This window comes from Onychostruthus taczanowskii, unplaced genomic scaffold (genome assembly GCF_017590055.1).
Source record: "Onychostruthus taczanowskii isolate IOZ18803 unplaced genomic scaffold, ASM1759005v1 scaffold7, whole genome shotgun sequence".
NCBI lineage: Eukaryota > Metazoa > Chordata > Aves > Passeriformes > Passeridae > Onychostruthus > Onychostruthus taczanowskii.
Window position 1 is genome coordinate 9,704,959 of NW_024504786.1, and position 21,296 is coordinate 9,726,254.

General features: G+C 44.2%; 1 protein-coding gene across 3 annotated transcripts in view; it reads right to left on the reverse strand.

Moving 5' to 3' along the window:
- PTPRF (protein tyrosine phosphatase receptor type F) overlaps positions 1 to 17,680 on the reverse strand; it is a 376,830-nt gene extending 359,150 nt beyond the window's left edge. For all 3 annotated transcript variants that reach the window (XM_041421648.1, XM_041421647.1, XM_041421649.1), the window contains exon 1: positions 17,570 to 17,680. The gene's annotated coding sequence lies outside the window, so the exon portion shown is untranslated. The remainder of the gene's footprint in view (positions 1 to 17,569) is intronic.
- Between the last annotated feature and the right edge of the window lie 3,616 nt (positions 17,681 to 21,296).

Consider the following 21,296-nt stretch of genomic DNA (forward strand, 5'->3'; position numbering starts at 1 on the left):
GCAAAGCCCTCCTGAGACCCCAGACAGCTTCTGCCCTGAAGCACAAGGTGCACAAATGAAAGCAGGTTGATTACCCTGTTCCAAAAAGTCAGGCCTGGCCTCAAGGTGAGAGAGGCTTGGGACACGGATCTGTAAAAAAGACTGCCTCTCCTGTAGGTGCAGAGCTCTCCCAGGCTCACAGCTAAGGAGCTTGCTGCCTGAGCCCAAATCTCCATGGGGTGAGCCAGAGCACAATGCTTCAGAGACACAGCACAAGGAAAGTCACACCCCACCAGCAGGAACAGGAAAGTGCCTTTAACCATATCCAGTGGGAACTGAGGACAATGGACAGGGCACAGACCCGCGTAAGATTCCTGGCAGGCTGATAACCACCACCAGGCAAACTGTCACCAAGCTCAAGGAAATGGCACTTTCTTCCTTGCACCCAGGAAAAATGGAACTGAAGACCGTTAAACATGTTTGGACAACATCCAAAAAACACAATGATCCTAAAAGAACAAAGATCTCATCAGATCTCTGTTCAAATCTGCCCTCAATAAAATGCTGTTAAAGGCTTGGATTTAATTATTATTTCTGGCAGTGCACCAAGGAGTAAAATAAAGAGGTCTATCAGGCAATGTGGAAGAAGTTACTGTATTGCAAATCACTCAACACACACCAGTTCCTGAGATGATGAAACAATCCAGTAGAAATCTCAGGCTGAAATCAAGCTGAGGACCCAAAACTGGTGACTAAGCACACCATGACTCCAGGCCATATTCCCTGCAAAAAAGTGGCTGTGGGAGAAATTTAGGGAGCAATTTTCCCTCAAAAGAAATGGTTGTCAGAGTCACAGTACAACCCACTCCCTTCACTAAACAGTGCAAATTTTGAAAGCTTTTGTGACTATGATCAAAATAATTCAAAAAAGATGTGCATCAAGATGTTTTTATTTTCCACCACTCATAACGCCTTTCCATTTATGTAGCCTGTTTTACCTACCTTAATATCCACAATCCTAACACATACAGTCCAAAAGAAAAACAAAATGGGCTACTTTTCTATAGATATTATCTACCACCACTCCTGCCTATATTCATATTGATGCTTCCACAATCCATCGTAAAAGTTATATACCTTTCTCCCATAATAGAGCATTTTCCTCCATGAACTACACACTAATGGAATTAACCTTTAAAGAAGAAATTAGATTAAGATTTCAAGCAACATTTCAGCAAGGATTTTAAAAGCTAGGCCACCAGAAAAAAGTTGAGGAAAATAAGTGAATTATTTAATAGCATCACCTCAGAAGGAGTTTTACTGCATAACTGTACTGAATTGAAAAGCTATTAGTGATCTTCAGCTAGTTAGACACACTGAATTACCACTGCTTTAAAAATGAATTGTAGAGCTTTCTAAAAAATATAAAATCTAAGTTGGTGAGAATCTAAAACACTATAGAGGTGTTGAAAAGTAGGCCACAGATATGCCTATTTACACAGCCTTGCAAAAGCAGGGAAATTTTCTAGTCCTGTATAAAGTACTGCTGACCTGCCTGTACCAAAATGATAATGGAAAAAAAAGTCTACATGACATTTTGCTGGCCTGTCCATGAAAGAAAAATTATTTTGACATGTAGCACTAGATAGAAGCAGTAGAGCAAATCTCTTTTGGAATAAGTAATGTAGAACAATCTAACTAGAAAGATGAAGATATTTGCAGAATAGTGGGAAGTTATTAATATTGTAATATATTTTTAAAAAGTAAATACATTTTTTCCATCGATCTCAACTGTTAGTTCTCTCAGAAGAATTCGAACACAAATCTTTATCCTACGTCGTTACTGCTCATAGGTGTCTGTGACATTCACAAGGTAACCCCCTTCTGCAGATCTCTTTCATTTTGGATAGTAGCCTTTTTTTGCTACTTATCCCATGAAATAAAAAGTCCTGAAGATTACAGCCTTTTTTTTTTTTTTGGGGGGGGGGGGGGGGTCTGATGTCAAAAGGATGAGGCATAAGGCGTGATACATCTGTTTTTAAAACATGTGGGCACATTTGCAAACAATGCTCTTTTGCACACATTATTAATGTGTTAAGACCTTGATCAGCGTTTTGTACACAAAAGCACTCCTTCCAACAGGACAGGAAAGAATGCACTTTCACAGAAGCAGAACAACTAGCTTTGTGCTATTCCCTGGGCAAGCCCCATCTCCACGCTGTCACCTGCAGACACTAAGGAAGAAGCTCTGCTCCAGATCTAATTCCCACCACCTTCCCTTTTTCAAGTTGTTTTTGGGAAACTTCCTCAGTGCAAAAGTGAGTAAATAACTTCTGCCCACCTGCACACTTTGGTGGGCTTTCTTCTCTCCAGAGCACCCCAAGGTTCCAGGGTAACAACACTTTTTATGTGCTCTGGAGAGGAAAAAGCAACGCAGTCACCACCACACTGTGGGAGGCAGATCCACCCTTCCATCAGCAGCAGTCTGGTTCTGCAAGGGAGGTTACCACCTCTGCAGAAAGGACTGCTCATGCCTGTTTGGGCACTGCTGCCATCATCCATACTGGCATGGAGCCCTACTCAAGCACCATTTGTGATCTACTTAAGCTTGCTGAAAACTTGAAGGGCTGCAACAGAATTTGATAGTTTTGTCTTACTGGGCCGTAGCCTTCCACAAGTCAGCACAATCATGGGAAGACTGTGCATCTGGAAGATGGGTGGGCTGTGCCACATACAAATTATCTCATGGCTTACTGAGGGTAAAAAGGAAGATATCTTGCTGCCTTCTCCGGGGCTGCACAGTCCCACCCCCTTCAGCATTTACTGCACCTCTGAACTGCTTTAATCCACTAACCAGCAGAAAGCTATTAGGCTCTTCCCCCTGAAGTTAATTTTTTGCTGCTTCAGTGAAATGGCACCGACACCAAAATAGCATAAAGCAAGCCACAGCAACTGGGAGCGCAAATGGGAAAGCAGCAACTCCCCCTTCTTGCGTTCAGCTTTTGCCAGCTGCAGCTTAACTATTTATTGCTATTGCCCAAGAAAATAAGTTCCACAGTAAAGGCTTTACTGCAGAGGGCTTGCCCTGTGTTAAGCAAACTGAGGACACAAAGTTCATGGAGTTCATGGCAAAGCACAGGACACAAACATAAAGATGTGCTGAGTCACACCACAAGCCCTGTTAGCCCCGTACCCTGTCTCCAACACACCCTCTAAGCACAGCGCTGGAGAAGAGCAAGAACAGGATGAGTACATCTGCACTTCCCCCCAAGCACATCTGTGGCCTTCAATACTTTCACTGGAAGAGATTTACTTAGACTCGCACTTGTCTACCAGGTAATCCCCAGAAGACCATTCCCAGGAGCTCTCCAGGCTTACTGCCTGAAGAACATGCAGAATGTTCTAGGTGCATGAAGAATGACTTTCTCCTGTCAGGATGAACTTGACTCATTCAAAGTTTGTCTGACTTTTTCTTGGCTCTTACACACTGAATGAAGCAGACAAAATAGCCAAACTCTCTTCAAGCCAGTCACAATTTCATGGACCTCTGTGACATCATTCCTCAACCATACTTTCCCAGTCACATGGAATATCTGTCACATGGAAGCCATTCCAGGTCTCTAACAACTCATGTCGCTTTTCCCCACAGCTCCTCTAGCTGCCCTGTATCTTGATATGAAAGGGAGATTAAATACGATCTAATGCATGGACAAACCATAGATTTAGAGAAAGCATAATAATGTTCTGTATCTTATTCTTTATTTTTTTTCATAGTATTTCATAGGACTTGATATGCTCTCTCTAATCACTCCTAAGCACAGATCTGATGTCTTGACAGAAGTACCATGGGTCTCAAGACCCCATGAGCAGTGACAGTTAACCTGGAGTCCATCGCTTTGTACAAGAAGTTCAGACAATTTCCTGCTACCAGTGCAAATCATTTCACATTTATCTCTATCAAATGCAGTATCAGGAACCTAAAAAATAAATGTCATTAATTCTTTGAGTTAAAATCTCCAAGTTATACGTATCACTGAAAACAAGACAGCAATAAAAAGAAACCTACTTGGGACAAAAAGCTGCTGAAGCACTCAACTGCAGTAAGCATGCAGGACAGAGAAATCCTACAAATGGGACTGCACATGTAACAAGGAGTTCCTTTAGGCTTTGATCTGCTAGTTATTTGAAACCACACAATGGCTGAATGAAAAAGGTACAAGATCCCAAAGGAATCAGATTCCCTGCTTCTCTGCAGAAAGCTTCTAAAGCTCCCTTTTTATAACCACCTTCACCAAAATAAATAAATCACTTCTGAGTTAAAAAAAAGTAAACCAAGGCATTTCCACACAATTCCTTTCATGTCTTTCCACTGCCTCATCTAGAGTCACATGCTCAGTCCTGACCTTTCCAGATTCTCCTCTCTGCCTCACCACACTTATTCAGACTATCAAATTCATTTAGTGAAACCATCCTATCCTTTCACACTTGACTCTTTTCACAGACAAGCAGTTCATTTTCATGCAGACCCACTTTTAACTTCAAAAGGTTGCTTTGTATCTCAGCTTCTGATGTCCCTTGTTTAAAACACTTTCAAATAAGGAACTGAAATGCGTTGTAGCTGGGAACTCTCAGCTGCGTCTCTGTCCCTCCTCAAAAAAGAAAAAAATCCACTATTAAACAAAGTGAGAGGCCATGCATCCACCCAGGATTTCTGTAACTTGTCAGTAGCTCTCACAGTTCACCCGTGCACATCCAAGGTCACGGCCAGAGCTCAGAAAACCGAGCCCTGTGGTGGGCCTGGATCAGTCTCCTGGAGTTACCTTCACAGTGACACTTGCTTTACCCTTAGGCCTCCTGTGAAGTCATTAATTTCCCCTTATCCGTAGCTGGTTAGAAGGAGCCAACCCTTCTGAGCAGTGTCAGAAGGCAGCAACAACCTGACAGAGACCTGGCGTCATCCCCTCCCACCAAGGCAAGGGCACAAACCCGTCCCGCACCATTAGCGGAGAAAGCCACTCTGCAAACACATTTCTTACTCGTGCCAGCGCACACAAAAAGCTGCACTGCAAAACTGAGCTGTGCAAGTTATTTCATACCAGGCCAAACAATTCTGCTTTCCTTTCCGATGGCTCAGAGGACTGCATTGCCCCAGGCGGGCGCTGCCCCTTTCTAACAGCAGCACCCAACACCCTCCACACAGCTGACAGCAAACCATGAACACTTGGGTCCATAAAAAGCACTTTTTACCCATTCTAAGATGCTTTGTCAATCACGCAAAAACAATTTAATTAACAAGATTATATGCAAACTCATAAAGCAATTAGGTGAAAAGACGGGGCAGAAACTTTGCCAAACTTACACCTTTTAAGCACGCCTAGAAACTACATTTGTGTCACAGCAAACTATCATAAAAACTAATGCAGTGGCTCTATTAATCAAAGCATTTTTCACTTTGAGACCAAAAATACAGGAGAATACTTGTTCATAGCTCATTTCAGAACCATTTTCCATTTAAAATATTTATAACTCAGTAATTTCAGGTGAGAAAACCATACTGAAAAGAGCAGTACATTACACTACATTTCTCATTAATTTCCCTGTGAAACATTTGAGTCTCCAAAAATCTGACTTTTAAGTTAATTATGCACAATTTGGACACTCCAAAGTCAGGAATTCAGAGCTGAATCCCATCTAGTCACTCACAAAACCTTTATAATGAAAACACACTATAATGATACTCTTTTCTTGCTAGAACAGACAAAAAGGCACGATCGTAATTTTCAAAACCACATCTGAATCCCAATGGGGTTTGCTCGGGTTTTTTTGTACTAGGTTTTTCACCCATAAAATTTACTAGACATGTTTCTATCAGAACACCTTCAGCAATGCATCCAGAAATGCACTGAGTTAAAAGGCAGCAGCTGTTTCCTGCTTACTTTCCTCAGATTTTAAGTACAGGAATTTTACCTAGCTCTAATACAGAGAATTACCACAGATCTTTAGAAAAAGGGGAAGACTGAGCACTTCAGCATAAATATCTGCTCCCATCCCCTTGAATCTAAATGGAAACACAACCATTAAAAGCGTCACTGATTTTAAATAAATTTTACTTTCCTACATTAGACACTGCATCAAAACCACAGCAGTTAAAAAGTCAAACAATTTTCCAGCTGGCTGCTACATACATTGAAAAACAAGACCAGTTCGAGATAATAACACGTCCTTTGTATTAAAATACCGGTCAAGCTGCTGACAAGGAGACAAATGAGTTTTTAAACCATTAGTATACACTCACATAAAATTAAAAACAGTTGTATGGAAAGAAATTTGGATAACCGTGATATGCCTCTTCCAGCACAATACTTCCCTCTGATTTTTTGAGAAGTTATTAAAATTGGACTATCTCAGCTTGCTGGAAATTCATTTATCCATTATTACAATATACAGTTAATGCAGGAGATTAGATTAGGTTTTGACAAGTCTTTTACACTTCTCAGGGCAGCACTGCTATTTCTGCCTAAGTTGGTAACTTTATCTACCAGCTAACCTTTATGGTGCCGACAATGCGCAATTAACAATTTTCCCCCTTGTCCCTGATTGCCGTCCCACTGCAGATGATGCTGTGACACACGGTGACACACATCCCGGCTCCTCCTGGCAGCCTGGTCCAGCAGCAGCCCCAAAAGCACCCGCCGTGCCCCCACACATGGCTCCCTTTCAGGAGCTCACAAGACTTGGCAACGGCAGCAAAACAGAGCAGCCTCGAAATGGAGGAGGCCGTCACCTAATGAAACATGACTAACAGGACTGCTGACTGTCCAAATATTTAACTGCTCTCCAATGCTGCGGGTCGGATGGGTTAATCAAATAAACTTGCATATCCGGAGGGATTGCCCATTATTTGTGTTTTCTTTAAGTCCTTACCTGACTTTAGACCCTGAAAAACTACTATGCTGTGAGCTACTGTGAATATCTGCACATAAAACCTAACAAAGAGACACCAGAGCTCTCCATCATGAGCTGAAAATGTGGAAAAGTTCTTTAAAAAAAAATAAAAGCAGTTTTGCTGAATAATATGACAACTCTCTTCAGCACACAAAAGCAGCACATGCTGATGGGAACTGACAACACCTACACTAGGTACCTGGAAATATAACCCATGTCACAGCACACAACTGCACTGCAAGTGGGACTCTAACACGTGTCTCCCAGACTTAACTATTAAAACTCATCAGAACAAAAATGGATGGACAAAGCAGATGCAAAGTATTTTCAGTGTATGACAATGGAAATTAAAATAAACCTAGGATTAAAATATAGCTTAGTTTCACTGATTTCTAATAGCATTTGTCTCCATTCAACAAGAATTTATGCACCATTTCAACCTGATAAGAATTTAATTTTAGGTAATAAAGCTTTACAAATTGAATTAAAAGGAAAAAAAAAAAAAACAGCATTTCCCAATTATTTCCAGAGCTCCACAACTACAGACTTCAGCTGAAGGAAGAGGGAAAGCTGTCACTACAAAAGCAGAGCTGACATGTGACCTCTGGATACAGTGGCACTAGCAAGCAGCTATAATAAAAATCAATATTAATTCCACACACTTCTGTTTTGAAAATAAAGCAATGAAATTCCTTCACACCCACCTGCCAAAGGGACACAACTCAAACCAACTTTGTCAAAGAGGATGTTTGAAGTCTTTCTACGGGCATGTAATGGATTCCAAGACCAAACGTGCACTGAATGTTCAGTGAACCAAATAATTTTTTAATAGATTCCTCAGGGGAGTTTTTTTTATATTTTTAAATCACTCTAAGACCTTGGAATGTCAACCTGATTCAGAGGCAAAGAAAGGCTGTTCATGGCATGGGGTATTGTGTTTCTTCTGGGTTTTTCCTGAAAGAATATCAGCCATGTCTGTTATGTGTACTTAACATGTACTTTAGAAATGTCTTAATTTCTACAAACCTTAAACTTTTAAAATTTCTTTTGAAAGCATATACTGAGGAATTTTGAAGTTCCTCCCTGCAGAAATACTACACAGCAAGTATAGAAAGTTGATCTAACAGAAAGGTGGGAGGAACTGAAAGCTGGAATGAGGCAGCTCACCTCCTTCAGCCACAGCTGCAAAGAGGTAGCTGATAAACAGATTAACAAAACCATCAGGCCCATATATAAAAAAACACAAATGTAGCACAAATTGAATCAGTTTTCACATTTCAGATTAATGACCCTCCTCAGGCCCCTCAAACGAATGCCCACCTTAACAGCAAGGCCCCTATGACATGATCACAGACTCAGCACGAGAAGCAACTATTCTCTGAAAGAGGGAATTTTTCCAGCTGTATGATTAAGTACGCAGGAAAACAAGACAAGGAGCCTCAAGCGCTGCCGTTGTTCGTGTGATTTCAGCAGGATTAGGCAGAGCACGATGGAGGAAAAGCCTCAGACAATGAGTCCTTTCATACACCAGAAACAAAAACTACTGTTAATCACACCCACAATTCAGTTTCTTCCACTAATTCCTAATCAGACATCAACAAATAAAGCAAAACACTTATTCTTGTTTGAATTCTATGAAATAAAAACAAATGAAAGGAAGTGATCAGCCCGTGCTGTAAAAATGTCATTGCCTCTCCACCTCCTGATGGACGGGGAGCTGAGACAGGCATGAATGGTGGGGAAAGAAGCTTTTCCATAAAGCCCGTCCATAGAGAAGTCCAGAGTAGAAGAGTGCTGCATTAACAAGCAGAAGAAACTTCAAAAACCAAGAAACAAACTCAGTCAAAACCCTCCTCTACATAAAAAAAGACCCTGCACCACAGTCATCAGAAAAAAACATCTGGTACACCGCTTTGATTTTCTACATTAGTCACTGGACAGAAACAAAACATCTTTTTTCCAAAAGCAGCAAATAATTACAAATTCACTTCTACACATAACCTATCATTTATCACCTCATCAGCGACTGCTTGAGCCTGACAGAATTAAACACTCAAGTCAGGCGTTTCTGTTAAAAGCAATAATTACATCCTTACTACAATATACAATAAAAATATAAACAAATCTGCCTGGCAATATTTTTATATACTCACTGAAATATCACTAGACTCTCAACAGGCATCATTATAATAATAATTAAAAAAACAAACAAACAAACAAACAAAAAACACCACCACCAAAAAAATCCACTTCCACCAAAATATAGCTAATTCCAATTTAAAACTTTACCTACAGGCAAAAATACATAAATTATTAGCACTATAGTGTTTATTTTAATTACACTGTGCAACAAAAATCCAAGAGCCTGATAACTCCCTTCAGATACTAAGAAAGCCAATATTCCAGAGTTTACATTCCACTTATAACCTACACAGTTATGTTAGCCCATCCTATCACTCAAATGCCAAAGCCAGAATATCTGCATTTCTTGCTGCTTCTAAACCAACGCAGAAGTATCAGCTCAAAGAAAAAGATGGGGAAAAACAAAAAAAAAAGGTGAAACAGGAGGTCAGGAGATCCCTCACCTGCTCCTTGTAGACAACATTTAAGAGCATCAAAAATTCACTGGTCTTCAAAGCTCAACTCTTCAAAGTTTAATAGGGGAAAAAAAATACATCTCTTTAATTCAAGCTTACATTTACAAATGCTTTCCAGCAACGTAACTGCTTTGTAATGTGTTCTTTAACACTGTACAACTCACAGTGCCTGCCCTGAACACTCAGTGATCTAAGCAAACAAAACAATTCACGATTTCTAGCATGCTGAAGACGTTTTTTTGTCACTGCAGTCAAGTTGCTGATCCCAGCAACTCTGTGCAACTCATTTTAAAACAAACATCTGCCCATCTACCTTGATGGTTCTGGCCAATGAAGAAGCCTTTGATCACTCTTCAGCAGAACACTGCTGTGTCCTAGAGGACGCCCATCTCCCTGACAGCAGGATGGGGGATCACTAGAAGAGCGTGACAGCCGGCTGCCATGCAACGCTTCAGAACTCTTCCTTTTTATAATTAATTATGCTCCTCATTTCTTCCAGAGGCATAAGAAAGAGACTAGCACAGAGGTAAGTTGTAGCAGCACACTTTATTATTACCTTGTTTACAAAGAAGCTGCTTCAGGTAAGAGCCATGGCAGGAGCAAGCTCAGTTCCGGGCAGTGTCAGCCTGCTCCCAGAGAGCTGCTGGGGCTCCATCGTGGAGGTGCACACGCTGCACGTTCTCTGTATTTCTCCTGGGCTCAGGTGAGAAGTGTCCCCGGACACCACAGCTCTGGCCAAACACCTGGCCAGCAAGGGAAATCAGCGGCACAGAAAGTAAAGCAAAGCCAGATGGAAACACCTCCACGCCAAGGTCAGCACCAGCGTGGGGGCAACGAGAGCCCACACTCGCTTCAGTCTCATCCAAAATCCAGCTGCGAGTGAGAGACTTACACTTTGCACCCACCCAAAAAAGCTGCTGAAATCATGGCCACGCTACAGGCTTCTGCAAGCTCTCCCTGTCTTGGCCTGGCTGACTGAAGTAGGATCCAGCACTTACTGATCTGTGTTAAAATGAGCCCTCCGCAATGGGACAGACCCCAGGAAAACAGGCTAACTGACAGCCTAGTCTAAAATATTTGTTTTCTTTTTTGAGTCAAAAGAGTACATTACGCAAATGAGTACATCACCTTAACCAAAAGCATATAGTTTTACAGGATCCAGAGACGTAGTAGAATCCATAAAAAACTCAAACGAACAAGAGTTGCTAGCCAGACTCCCATCTCACAAGTATACTAAAGGAGAAAAACTTTCCTGCAAAAGTTTATAATCCTACCTCTGTGCCAAGAGGCAGAATTGAAGCAGTAACACCATAAAATCTGCTGAAATACTTGTGTCCCCAAGTGTAACTCTTCAAATCTGCATTTTATTAATGGGAAGCTACTCACAAACAAGGCTATAGGAAGGAGACGTTCAACAGCTAAAATTCATGTTCAAAAATATAAGCTTCATCCTGAGGTTAAGTACAAGTTTATGAGTACTTTTTTTTACAACATAACACAGGTGTTAGCATACACAGACTGTAAAGGAATTTTGGTGGTGCCAAAGTAGTCTCAACAAAACCACTGAGAATATATATTACAAAATTATTTCCACGCCTTCTAGTTCATAGGCTTAAGAGGCCAATTTTTTTTGTTTATGGTAATTATGTTTCATATTTCACTGAACTTTGACATGATAAATATATTATTGGATTTTCTGTGCATCTTCTAGTCAATTTGTGTAATCTTGCAAATTTTGTAGTACAAGTAGTTAAAATACAATGGACAGTACATTCATAAATCACAGATTTTTCCTTAAGGTAACAGAATTATTATTGATTCTGCAACAACTAAACCTTTGATCAAATTTGGTGAAACAAATGTTACTTAAGATATAAACAAACATAACTCCCCTGCATTTGAAGAAAACAGTTTGTAAAAAGGAAACAACTCCATCTAAAAACAAGGTCATCTTTTTCTCTTTTGTCCCCATCTCACGTCTTTGAACTACATAACACCTCAACATGTTCTTAACTCACTGTATCCAAAAGGCTTCTTTGCCACTTCTATGGTTATTCTTCAAGACAAAGGTCAGAAGCACAGTATTTGCCAGGTAAAATACATGGGTTTTTTTTTAAACATGGAGCCTAAAATCTAAACACTAGACTAGCCTTTTTCATGCTTCTCAGATGTAATTTATCTTCCTCATTACCCATCCTACCAAAACACATCTAGGGAGAAGAAAATCTAACACACTGATATAACAATTACCAAAACTCCTCCAGAAAAAACAGATGCAGATCATCCCACTTCTTTACCTACTCAGAAAACTCTCTAGAAAAATGATGACTTTTCCAAAACACTGTAAGATCTGATTCTGTGAGGAAATCTAACAAAAGAATCAAGTACCATCCCATGAATAACTTCCTGCTCCTACAGAGAGAAAAGATATTGCAAAGCTCAAGTGGCCTGGCTGCCTTCAGCAGCAAGGATGACACATGAGAGAAGAATCCATACACAGGAGGGATAGAAAAGCAACCCTGCTCTATGGATCTCATAAAACAGAACAGATGTTATTCTTTGTATACACACATGCAATTCAGTGTTAAACAGCACTTGCAGGAGGAAGAAAAAAAAAATTAAAATTAAAAAAAAAAAGGAAGAGAGGCCTATGAAGCCAACAATAGATAATTCCTCACCATGGTCAAGCACCTGTATGCTTTGTTTGGTTTCGAGTGATGACCAGATTTCCAGCACTCCTTTTGAAAGAACAATGCCAACATGCCTGGCCTTCATGTTTTTCCTCCATTCAATTTCATGTGACAACTCCAAACTATAAAGTTCTTGTGCCAGCCTAAATAATTCCTCTTTCTCAGTAACGCTGGAACAAAGTACTTACCCACTTGCCAGCTGCAGCTGAAATTTTGTGCCAAGAAATAAATGTCTTTTGGACAGGTTGTAAACTGGAAGCCTCTATGCCTGCTAAAGGATGAGAATAAGAATGGGACCATCCTATTCCTTCTGAGATTAATGGCATTGCTCAATTTCAGCTACACAGTGGATTGCACTTGATTAAAGCATCCAAACAGAGATTCCTGGAAGTACAGTGCCCAGATATTAGTAGATACTTTTGTCAATTTTCATCTCAACCAGACTTTTTATAAACATTGCTTCCATCCTCTGCTCCAAAAACCCTAACTTATCTCTGTATTTCCGATCTTTAGAATCAAGTTCTCAGATAATAGAGTCCTTGAAGCAGCAAGACCTGTTTCACCCTTTTTTCCTGCTGAGGCTCAGGTGTATAAACATTGTGTGCACACTGACATTAAACAGCAAGTGCTCCAGCTTCCCCTACTTGGCCTCCTTCCACAGTCCCAGGAGACTTCGACCTTCCTACAGACAGCAAACACTTGCAGGCAGTGGTCACAAAGCTCTCATGATCAACATAAGACGAAGACCAAGGCGTCTTTCACACTGCCCAGAAAGACGATGATTAACAGAGAGCAGAAGGGACAGGCTTTGTGGCAGAATGGCTAAATTAGAAATTACAAGAAGAAATTGTGAATAGCTTAAAGTCTTCTATCTAGGGAAAAGACAATACTGGATTTCTCTTCCTCCTAGTGTTGAGTGGTTACTGGGTTTCTTAGTTTTGCAGGCTGGGACTCCCCCCACATTTCAGCAGGCGCCCCAGCATCCAGAGGTGATACACACACATATACACACGAGACACAAAGTGCAGCAGCACACAACCCTGATACCCACACTTCACTCTTCCTTGTCCTTCTCCCAGCTCACCTGTACAGGCTTCCCAAGTACAGGATGTTACTGCCTGTTAACACGTTCTGGTTTTTTAGGGGGATCTCCAAAGCTCTGTGAAGCTTATCATAATGACAGTGTCAAAGACATGAATAAAACCTGTGTTGCTGCAGTGGAAAAGTGGCCTTTTCATATTTAAACTACAATCATGGGCCCCTTCCCCATGCTGACCATTACAACATTTTCATTTTGGCAGTGACCCGAATTTTACGTTCGCAAAAATGCTGCCAAACTGCCAGTTAAGAAATTCAATTAATATGAATATGTAAAGATGAACATGTATACTGCTAAAAAGCCAAGTACTCTCTCCCATAGAAAACAAAAATAGAACCAACGTTAGTAAATGCACATAAACAAATGACAATGAGGTACATTAAAAGAAATATACGTCTCAAAATAAGCATCTGTACCACAAACTTCATTTTAATGTAAAAGTAGTTACATCTATCACTTTCACAAATAGAGCCAAGCAGTGCTTGTTCCCCTTGCTCATTAAAGCTCTACAACTGGTACCTCCTGTATGCCCACATGCACCATTTCATTAAGCTCATTTGACATTAGATGAAGAAAGAGTACAAGAAAATTGCATATTCCCTGCCTAAAGTAAACTTGTCATTTAAACCTTGTGTATAGATAGAATTTGATACAGCACTGGCGCAGTGAGTCATTCGTCAGTTTTAGAGTTTGTACGACAGTATTCTTACATACGTTTTGCAATACTTTCCAGTTCGCTACCACTCCATGTAATTACAAGTTTTCACTGGAAAGGAAGCATATATTTTGGGTTTGAACACTGCACTATGAGCTGTAGAAACAACGCTTACTTTTATGGTCAGATTTTGAGCAGAAGTAAATCCACAGAAGGAACCCTCACATACTGTATGAAAGATGAAAGTCAAAGCATTGCTTTTGAAGGAGGGCAAGCAGTGATGGAGAGCATCACAAATATTTCTCAATGAATTACTCCCAACATAAACATAAGCAAGTATCCTGTCAGTTTCCTTCAGAAGCTGTTTCTTAGCTATGTAAGTTAAAACTGCATTCATTCAGAACACTATCTAAAACAGCCAATAGCTACTACAAGTGCTTTACTTGAAAATAATACATGATTTCATGTCCTTCTGTACTAGGGCAAGATATCGCATTAAAATTTTTCCCTACTGTCTTACCTTCATCTCTTAAGTTGCAAAACAGATGTGAGTAATTTAACTCTCAACCGTGGTTTCTAAGAAGCACTAAAAAACCACTGAAACAGAAAGATCTGTCCTGATTAATACCACTAATAAGATCAGCTCACACTATCATGTGGTGGTATCCAGCTCACTCCCACACTTCACAGGAAAGTTTGCAATTCTTCAACAGGCACAAGCCCCTGTTTTAATTTGCACACAGCCACAGGTTTATCATTCAGGTAAACTTCTTCAGTCTCTTAAAGCTGGTTATTGTTAGTATTCCTTTCCACTATCTAAAATCACATCAAATGGATCTACTGAATTGTACATCTCCTGCTACCTGATAAAAAGCTGGAGAGAAAAAGCACCCTTTGGCCAATTAGAGTCACCTGGTTAAGATTCAACAACAGGCAGCAACAACTCGGGGTTTTTTTCCTCCCAACTGCATATACTATGACCTACAAGAATCATTTTCTGCTTAAAAGTAATGCTTAAATGGAGATCTATGGCTGAACATTATCACAAGGATTGCACTTACTTGACAGTCTGCTATTAGCCAACTCCATTATCGCTATTTGCAGTTTTTAAATGTACAGATTCAGAAGTAACTGTACAAAGCCTCCATTACAAGTGGATTTATGGAAAGCCACAGCAATAATCATCTTCATTAGGCATATCTTCCCACAGCCCTGCATTATGTGGACACAAAGAGGAAAACATTTCTTCTCCGTTACCCACAAGCTTAGATCTTTCTCTTTATAGTCACAAGCTTTGACTGTCTTCTCTGCTTTTGCCAATGACAATTATTTCACATACTCAAAAGCAGAACTTAGTTTAAAAAAATAAAACTAAAAATACCTCCATACCGCTCAACCCACAAACAATATAGAACTTAGGACAGCTTCCACTTTGATTTTCCAGAAACTGACGCTTTCACGGACAACACGAATGAGAATAAAATGTTGTCTGTGGCTTCTACTATTTTGCTAATGGCCCCGACCAGTATGCAGCCAAGAGGCATTCATGGACACCCACGTGCAAAGGAAAGGGCTGATGGGAATATTTGTAACTAAACTGAATATAAAAATCTCTTGATCTGAAGTTATGCGTTAATTTTTGGCCATAACTGTTTTAACCCCTTCACATACATGGATGTGTTGCATCCTATTTCAGAAGCTAGACATAGGCTAAGAAACTTGCACATTAAGATGGGCGGTTAACGGCAGAAACTGAGAACTTAAATAATTCAACACTGTCACCCACCACACACTGAGATCACAAACTTGCTGCTTTGCCACACAGATTTTACTCTTTGCTTTCGAAGTTCAGATTGCTGATCATGCGCTTCACAGTACGGATATCTATTACTCCTACGTCCTCAGTCTCACAGCAAACCACCACAGAAGAAATAATAAAATCAGGATTAAAGTACACTTGTTCCTTCCATAAAACCAACCTCGTGAGCCACGCATTTCCTGCATTATCATAATGAATGCAATGGACTTCATTTAAAAATCTGTTTTCAAAGCCAAACTGGCAGTCTTGGAACAATCACCCAGCAACCAAACATGTTGGTAAGTCATTTGCAGCACAGGACCTTAGTAATTTTAAATTAAGTTTGTCATTTCTCTAGCATTTACCTTGAAAAATGAACAAAGGTGGTTGGTTACAGAAGCAACATAAGGAAACTCTATTTGCTTACTGTCCCTGCACAAGTTAGCTGCCTTTAGAGATCTCTAAACCAACAAATATTCAGCTGAAGGTTTGATTATCCAGTTATCGTCAGCCCAAATCACTTTTTACAGCTCAGTTCTAAACTTGACAAGAGAATATTGTATTTGATACTGACAATACGGCTTCATTTGGTTACATATGAAATAAACACGAAACTCCAAAACGCTTCAGAACAGCTGCCCCAGTCAGTCTCCTGGAAACAGACCACATCTTTCCCACACAAGAGGTTCGCGGGAACAGACCTTTAACAGCGCGGAAATACTTTCTTTCATTGAATTTAATTTACGCCAGCTATTTGAACTGCTTGAAGTTGGTTCTTAACAGTTTCTGGGTGCAGAAACCACCGCGAAGGCAAACGCACCCGCCCACTGCCTTCGCCTCCCGCTCGCCCCGGGCTGCCTGCGCCCACCCCGCGCCGCTCCACGCGAGCCCGCCCGCCCCCCGGGGCGTCCCGCGGGAGCACTGCCCACCCCACCGGCACCCCCGACCACGCAGCGGCACAACAGGTTGCGGAGGCGGCTGCGGGGCAGGAGGTGGCCCTGCGGAGGCTGCAGCCGCACTCCCCAGGGAGAGCGAACGGGGGGAGACCGGGATGAACACCCCCACCCCCACGCCGCTCTGGGGAGCCGGCACCCCGGGAGCAGCGGCGGTGCTCCTGCCCGCTCCCGCCGGGGGCCCTTTGTTCTCGCCACCCAAGACGCCGCCGCCCGGCAGCCCCGCGCTCTCCCAGGCGGCGGCTCACCCCACCGGGGGGGAAAGGCGCGGTCTGCCGCCCCCCGCTGCAGCGCCCTCCCTCGCTCCCTCCTCCCACCGCAGGAACGGCCGGCGCCAGCCGCGGGAAACGCTTCGGGCCACTGCCGAGCGCCCCGCGCCTCGCACACGGCAGAGGCACCCCGCCCGGGACGCCCCGCCGCGGTCTTCGCTGCGCCCCGCGGGGCGCGACCCCTCTCCCCGGAGCCCACCGCCAGAAGTCCGCCTGCCGGGGCTGCCCCGAGCGCCGCAGCCCGCCCGGGAAGGTCACGCCGCGGCGGCAATCCCCGCGCCCCCGGCACCGCGGCGCCGGCAGGTGCCTGGCTGCCCCCCGCCGACCCGGGGAGGCTCCGCGGGGCGCAGCCGGTGGCCGCCGGAAAACCGCGTGGCGGCCCCAGCGGACGGCAGGGGGGCTCGGGTACCGCACGGAGGCCCCCGCGGGGCACCCGGGGCGGCGGCGGGGCCATCGCTCGGGGGCCGCGATCCGCGGGGCTCAACAGGCGGCGGAGTTTGGCGGCTCCCAGGGAGACGATCCCGCCGTGTCGGGAGCCGGACACGGGGCTGAGGAGGGAGAGGCGACGTAGCCGAACCACTTACCGGCGCTCCGGGGCTCCGCCGTCCGCATGCTGCCTCCGGGCGCCGCGCGAGAAGCCGCTCCGCACCCCGCCGGCAGCTCCGCTCCCTTCGCTCCCTCAGCCGCCGCCGCCGCCGCGCGGGACCGCGCTCCGCGCGCGCCACCGCCAGCCCGCCCACGCCGGGGCCNCCCTGCCCGCCCCGCCGCCGCCACCTGCCGCCCGCGGGCTCACCTGAGCTGCGCTACGCTGGGCCTCCGCTGCCGCGCTGGGCCCCGCGGCGAGGCGAGGCGCTGCTGCCGGCCGAGTTCTGCTCCGCTCTACCGCGGCCTGCGCTGCGCTGCCGCCCGCCTTGCCCGCTGAGTCGGCCCGCAGCCGGCGGGCAGGGCCCGCCCCGGCCGGTCGCGGCCCGGGGCGGGCGCTCTGGAGGCGCCGCCGGAAGGAGCCGGACTGGCAGCTGGGGGGCTCTCGCCGCTCTCCTCGGCCGGCTGCCGGGAGAAGGGGCTAGAGCCGCACCGTGCCTCGGAGCGGGCCCTTTGCCCAAGCCCGGTCCTTCCGCTCTTAACCCCCAGTCGCAGAGCGGGTCAGACCCGAGATGGCGGGGTGGCCCCGGTAGGTGCGAGGAGCGGCGGACGGGTTGCAGAACGGAGCCCTCCTCGCTCCCCGCGGGTCTCCTCGGCGGCAGCGGGTGAGCGCCGCGCTGGGACCTGTTGCGGGCTGCGATGGTTTGGCCGCGGCGTGGCCGATCGCGGTGTTTGAGCCCGTGCGCTCGCCCAGCGCGCTGCTGCTCGTTTACTCCGTCCAGCCCTTCCTGCCCCCCCCGTCCAGAACCCTGAACTGAGAAATGAAGAAACTGAGACGTGTTTTCTGCGGGCTTTTGAGACGGCGGAAGGGTTAAGTCAGGCAGGCCCTTGCACCGGCTGTGTTGGTGCTCTTTGGCTCCTTGCCCAACCCTTCCTAGGAGCCGGGGTTGCGTCAGCGCGGGCAACACCGCGGTGTTCGGCAGTTTCGTTCTGCTGCCGTTCTCTGCGCACCGTGCTGGGGTCACTGAGGCATTTCCCACGACATGTTGATTTTTTCCCTCTCTAGAGTCTCCAGGATTTCTTCTCGTGTGTGGTAATTGTGTTCCTTTGCGGATCTTTGGCCGTTATCATCTCATCTTCTCCAGCCAAGGTGCTGGTAGGAGCCAAGTAGCTTGTAGAGGTTCTTCCTCTGTCCTGGCTTTGTTGCCAGAGTGCCTCAAGCACTCTAGGGAGCACTGGACTTCACACTACTGAATGTGATGCCTGGCCCCTCATGTGTCGTTGCCTTGGCCCTAAACTGAGTACCTAAAGCCAGTTTTGCACCCCTGCCCCAGCACAGGAAGCTCTGGCACCTAAAGCCTTTGGTTCTGGGGATATTTTCCTTCCTACACAATATCCAAATATTGCTGCAAAACAGCCCTTCTGTGCATTACACAGTGAGGCCACGGAGCTTAGAGTAAATGGTGCTGGCTGAGTGCCACACAGCACTGCCAAAGTGCCCATGGGCTCCACTCTCTGTGTTAAAATTTGGATCTGCTTCAGGATGCTCTGGAGCGCAAGACCATGGGGAAGGCGGGAGATCCCTACTCCAGAGAAGGGATTCACAGAGCTGCCAGAGCCTCAGCTCACGTTGCAGCCATGTTGGCAAGTTTAAGTGGGGTCATGTCTACTCAACCCCCATTCATTTTATGTATGAGGAGGAACAGGTTATTGAAGTTTGCTTGAAAAATTGAAGATGTGTGGTTTGTTGTTCCTTTCCTAATCTTGTCAGATGTTTAAGAGTTTTTGAGAGGAGACACTGAAATATCTGGCCAATCTACAGGATAAAATGTTAAGATCTTTTTAGACACCTAAAGATGCAGGTTTCTAAACACCTTCACCAATGTAGATTCATGCGACTGACACAGAGCTGCCTCATAAACTTTTGCTGCCCTGAAGCTTCTAGCCAAGACTTGCAGGTAAATGATTGCCCCATGGGTGTAAGCCATTAATCATCTGAATCATGAAACAAAGGGTTTTCTTATACAGCTACCACCCTAAACTCTTTGTTACTCCCCTATGCCAGCATTCTATGCCTGCATGCCATAAAAACCTGGGAAGCTATGAATAGTGTAAGCCCACTAGAAACTGATGGTTTACGCTCCACTTTATATGAGGTGGCCAGTTTGTCACCCCTTTACCTCTCTGAGGACTTCACAGTTATGGAGCACTGTTCCTCAAATCAAAGACATCTTCTTCAGGGGCTTGTATAGTACAGGACACAGTGGCATGTTGACACCAGAGCAGTTTTCTGTAAGGAGCTGTACAAGAGTCCTAAAGTCCTGAGAATGATTGACCAGTTCACACATAGCACCCATGTGTATAATCTCAGTGGCTCTCATGGCTCCCACATGCTCAGCTGTTTCAGCGGTAAGCTGCTTGGAAAGCAAAGTCTCAGTGTGTATTTGCAGTATTCCATGTGGAGGTCACTGCTCCCGGTAGCTCTTCCTTCCCTTTGATCCAGCTCTTCAGAGTAAATGTACACACCCATACCCTTGTCCTGTATGGCACTTGATAGCCAGTTAGTGTGTAGATACAGTGGAGTTTGCCTTTAACATAATAAACTGGTATAAAATCAAAAGACCAGTATGGTGATTTTTTTAAGACTTGTCAGAACAACTTCCCTTCTTGCTTCAGATATTGCGAAACTTGCTAAATGTTCTGGATTGAATCTGTAAGCTGCAGAGCTTGTCAGAAGCTTGTCCTCTTTCTAGCTGTTGGGTTTTTTTGAGGGAGTATTCTTGCCTCTGACTGTGCCTCACCTGATTTTATAGTAATTGTCAGTAGTATTGTCAGGTCTACTGGTCTGATTCACAAGTGCCTGGTGCAATGCTCAACTTGGTGCTCATGTAAGATAATACATCTCCATCTGTAGATGTGCTTGACAGCACAGCTTGAGGACCATATGGCCATGACTCTGACTGCCCACCATTTTTTCGATATTACCCCCAAGACTCTTTCATTTCCTTTGTAAGACAGGATTATTAGAATATTGTTTTGCTCCAAATAATAAAAAAAAAAAAATCTGTGTTGCCCATTTCTGCTAATCTCCTACTGAAGGAACTGAAGCCTTAGAGAGACAGCCGTGATGTTTCCTCATCCATAGCACTAAATTGTCTGAAAAATCTTTAAGAGGAGGTTAACAACTTCCCCTTATTTTGCCTAGCTGTACCTGGTACTTCTGAAGAAATGAAAGTCAGTGTTATAACAGTAGTACAATCACAGTACTGAAGTGGTATTCGCTTCTGTTTCCTGGCCAAGGCCAGTAAGTTCCTCATGTATCTTTCTAGAAAGTATGTTTGAGGGTCTTTCCCTTTCTGCATTGGTTGTGTCAGCTGGCTGACCACTTCTGGTCAGGTTATGTGCTCTCTCATATTGTAGCTTTGCATAGGGCTTAGCACAGTGGAGCTCCCCACTTGACCTTAGGGGTACTACAAAGCACATAAACATGAGTAACAATCCTCATAGTTCGTTCACTTCCTGCTCCTCACATCAAAGCAGAAAGCTAAGATCATTGGGGAAAAAAGCAAACAAACCAAAATCAAGCACCACTAGAAAATTTGGTCCTGGCGCATAGATATATTTTCAGCATTATTAAATGGGTAAAGTTTTCTGGTCTTGACTGAATAAAAAGTGCTAGAAGACCCTGGGGGTGCTGGTCACCAAGACAAAAATTGAAATGACCTCCTA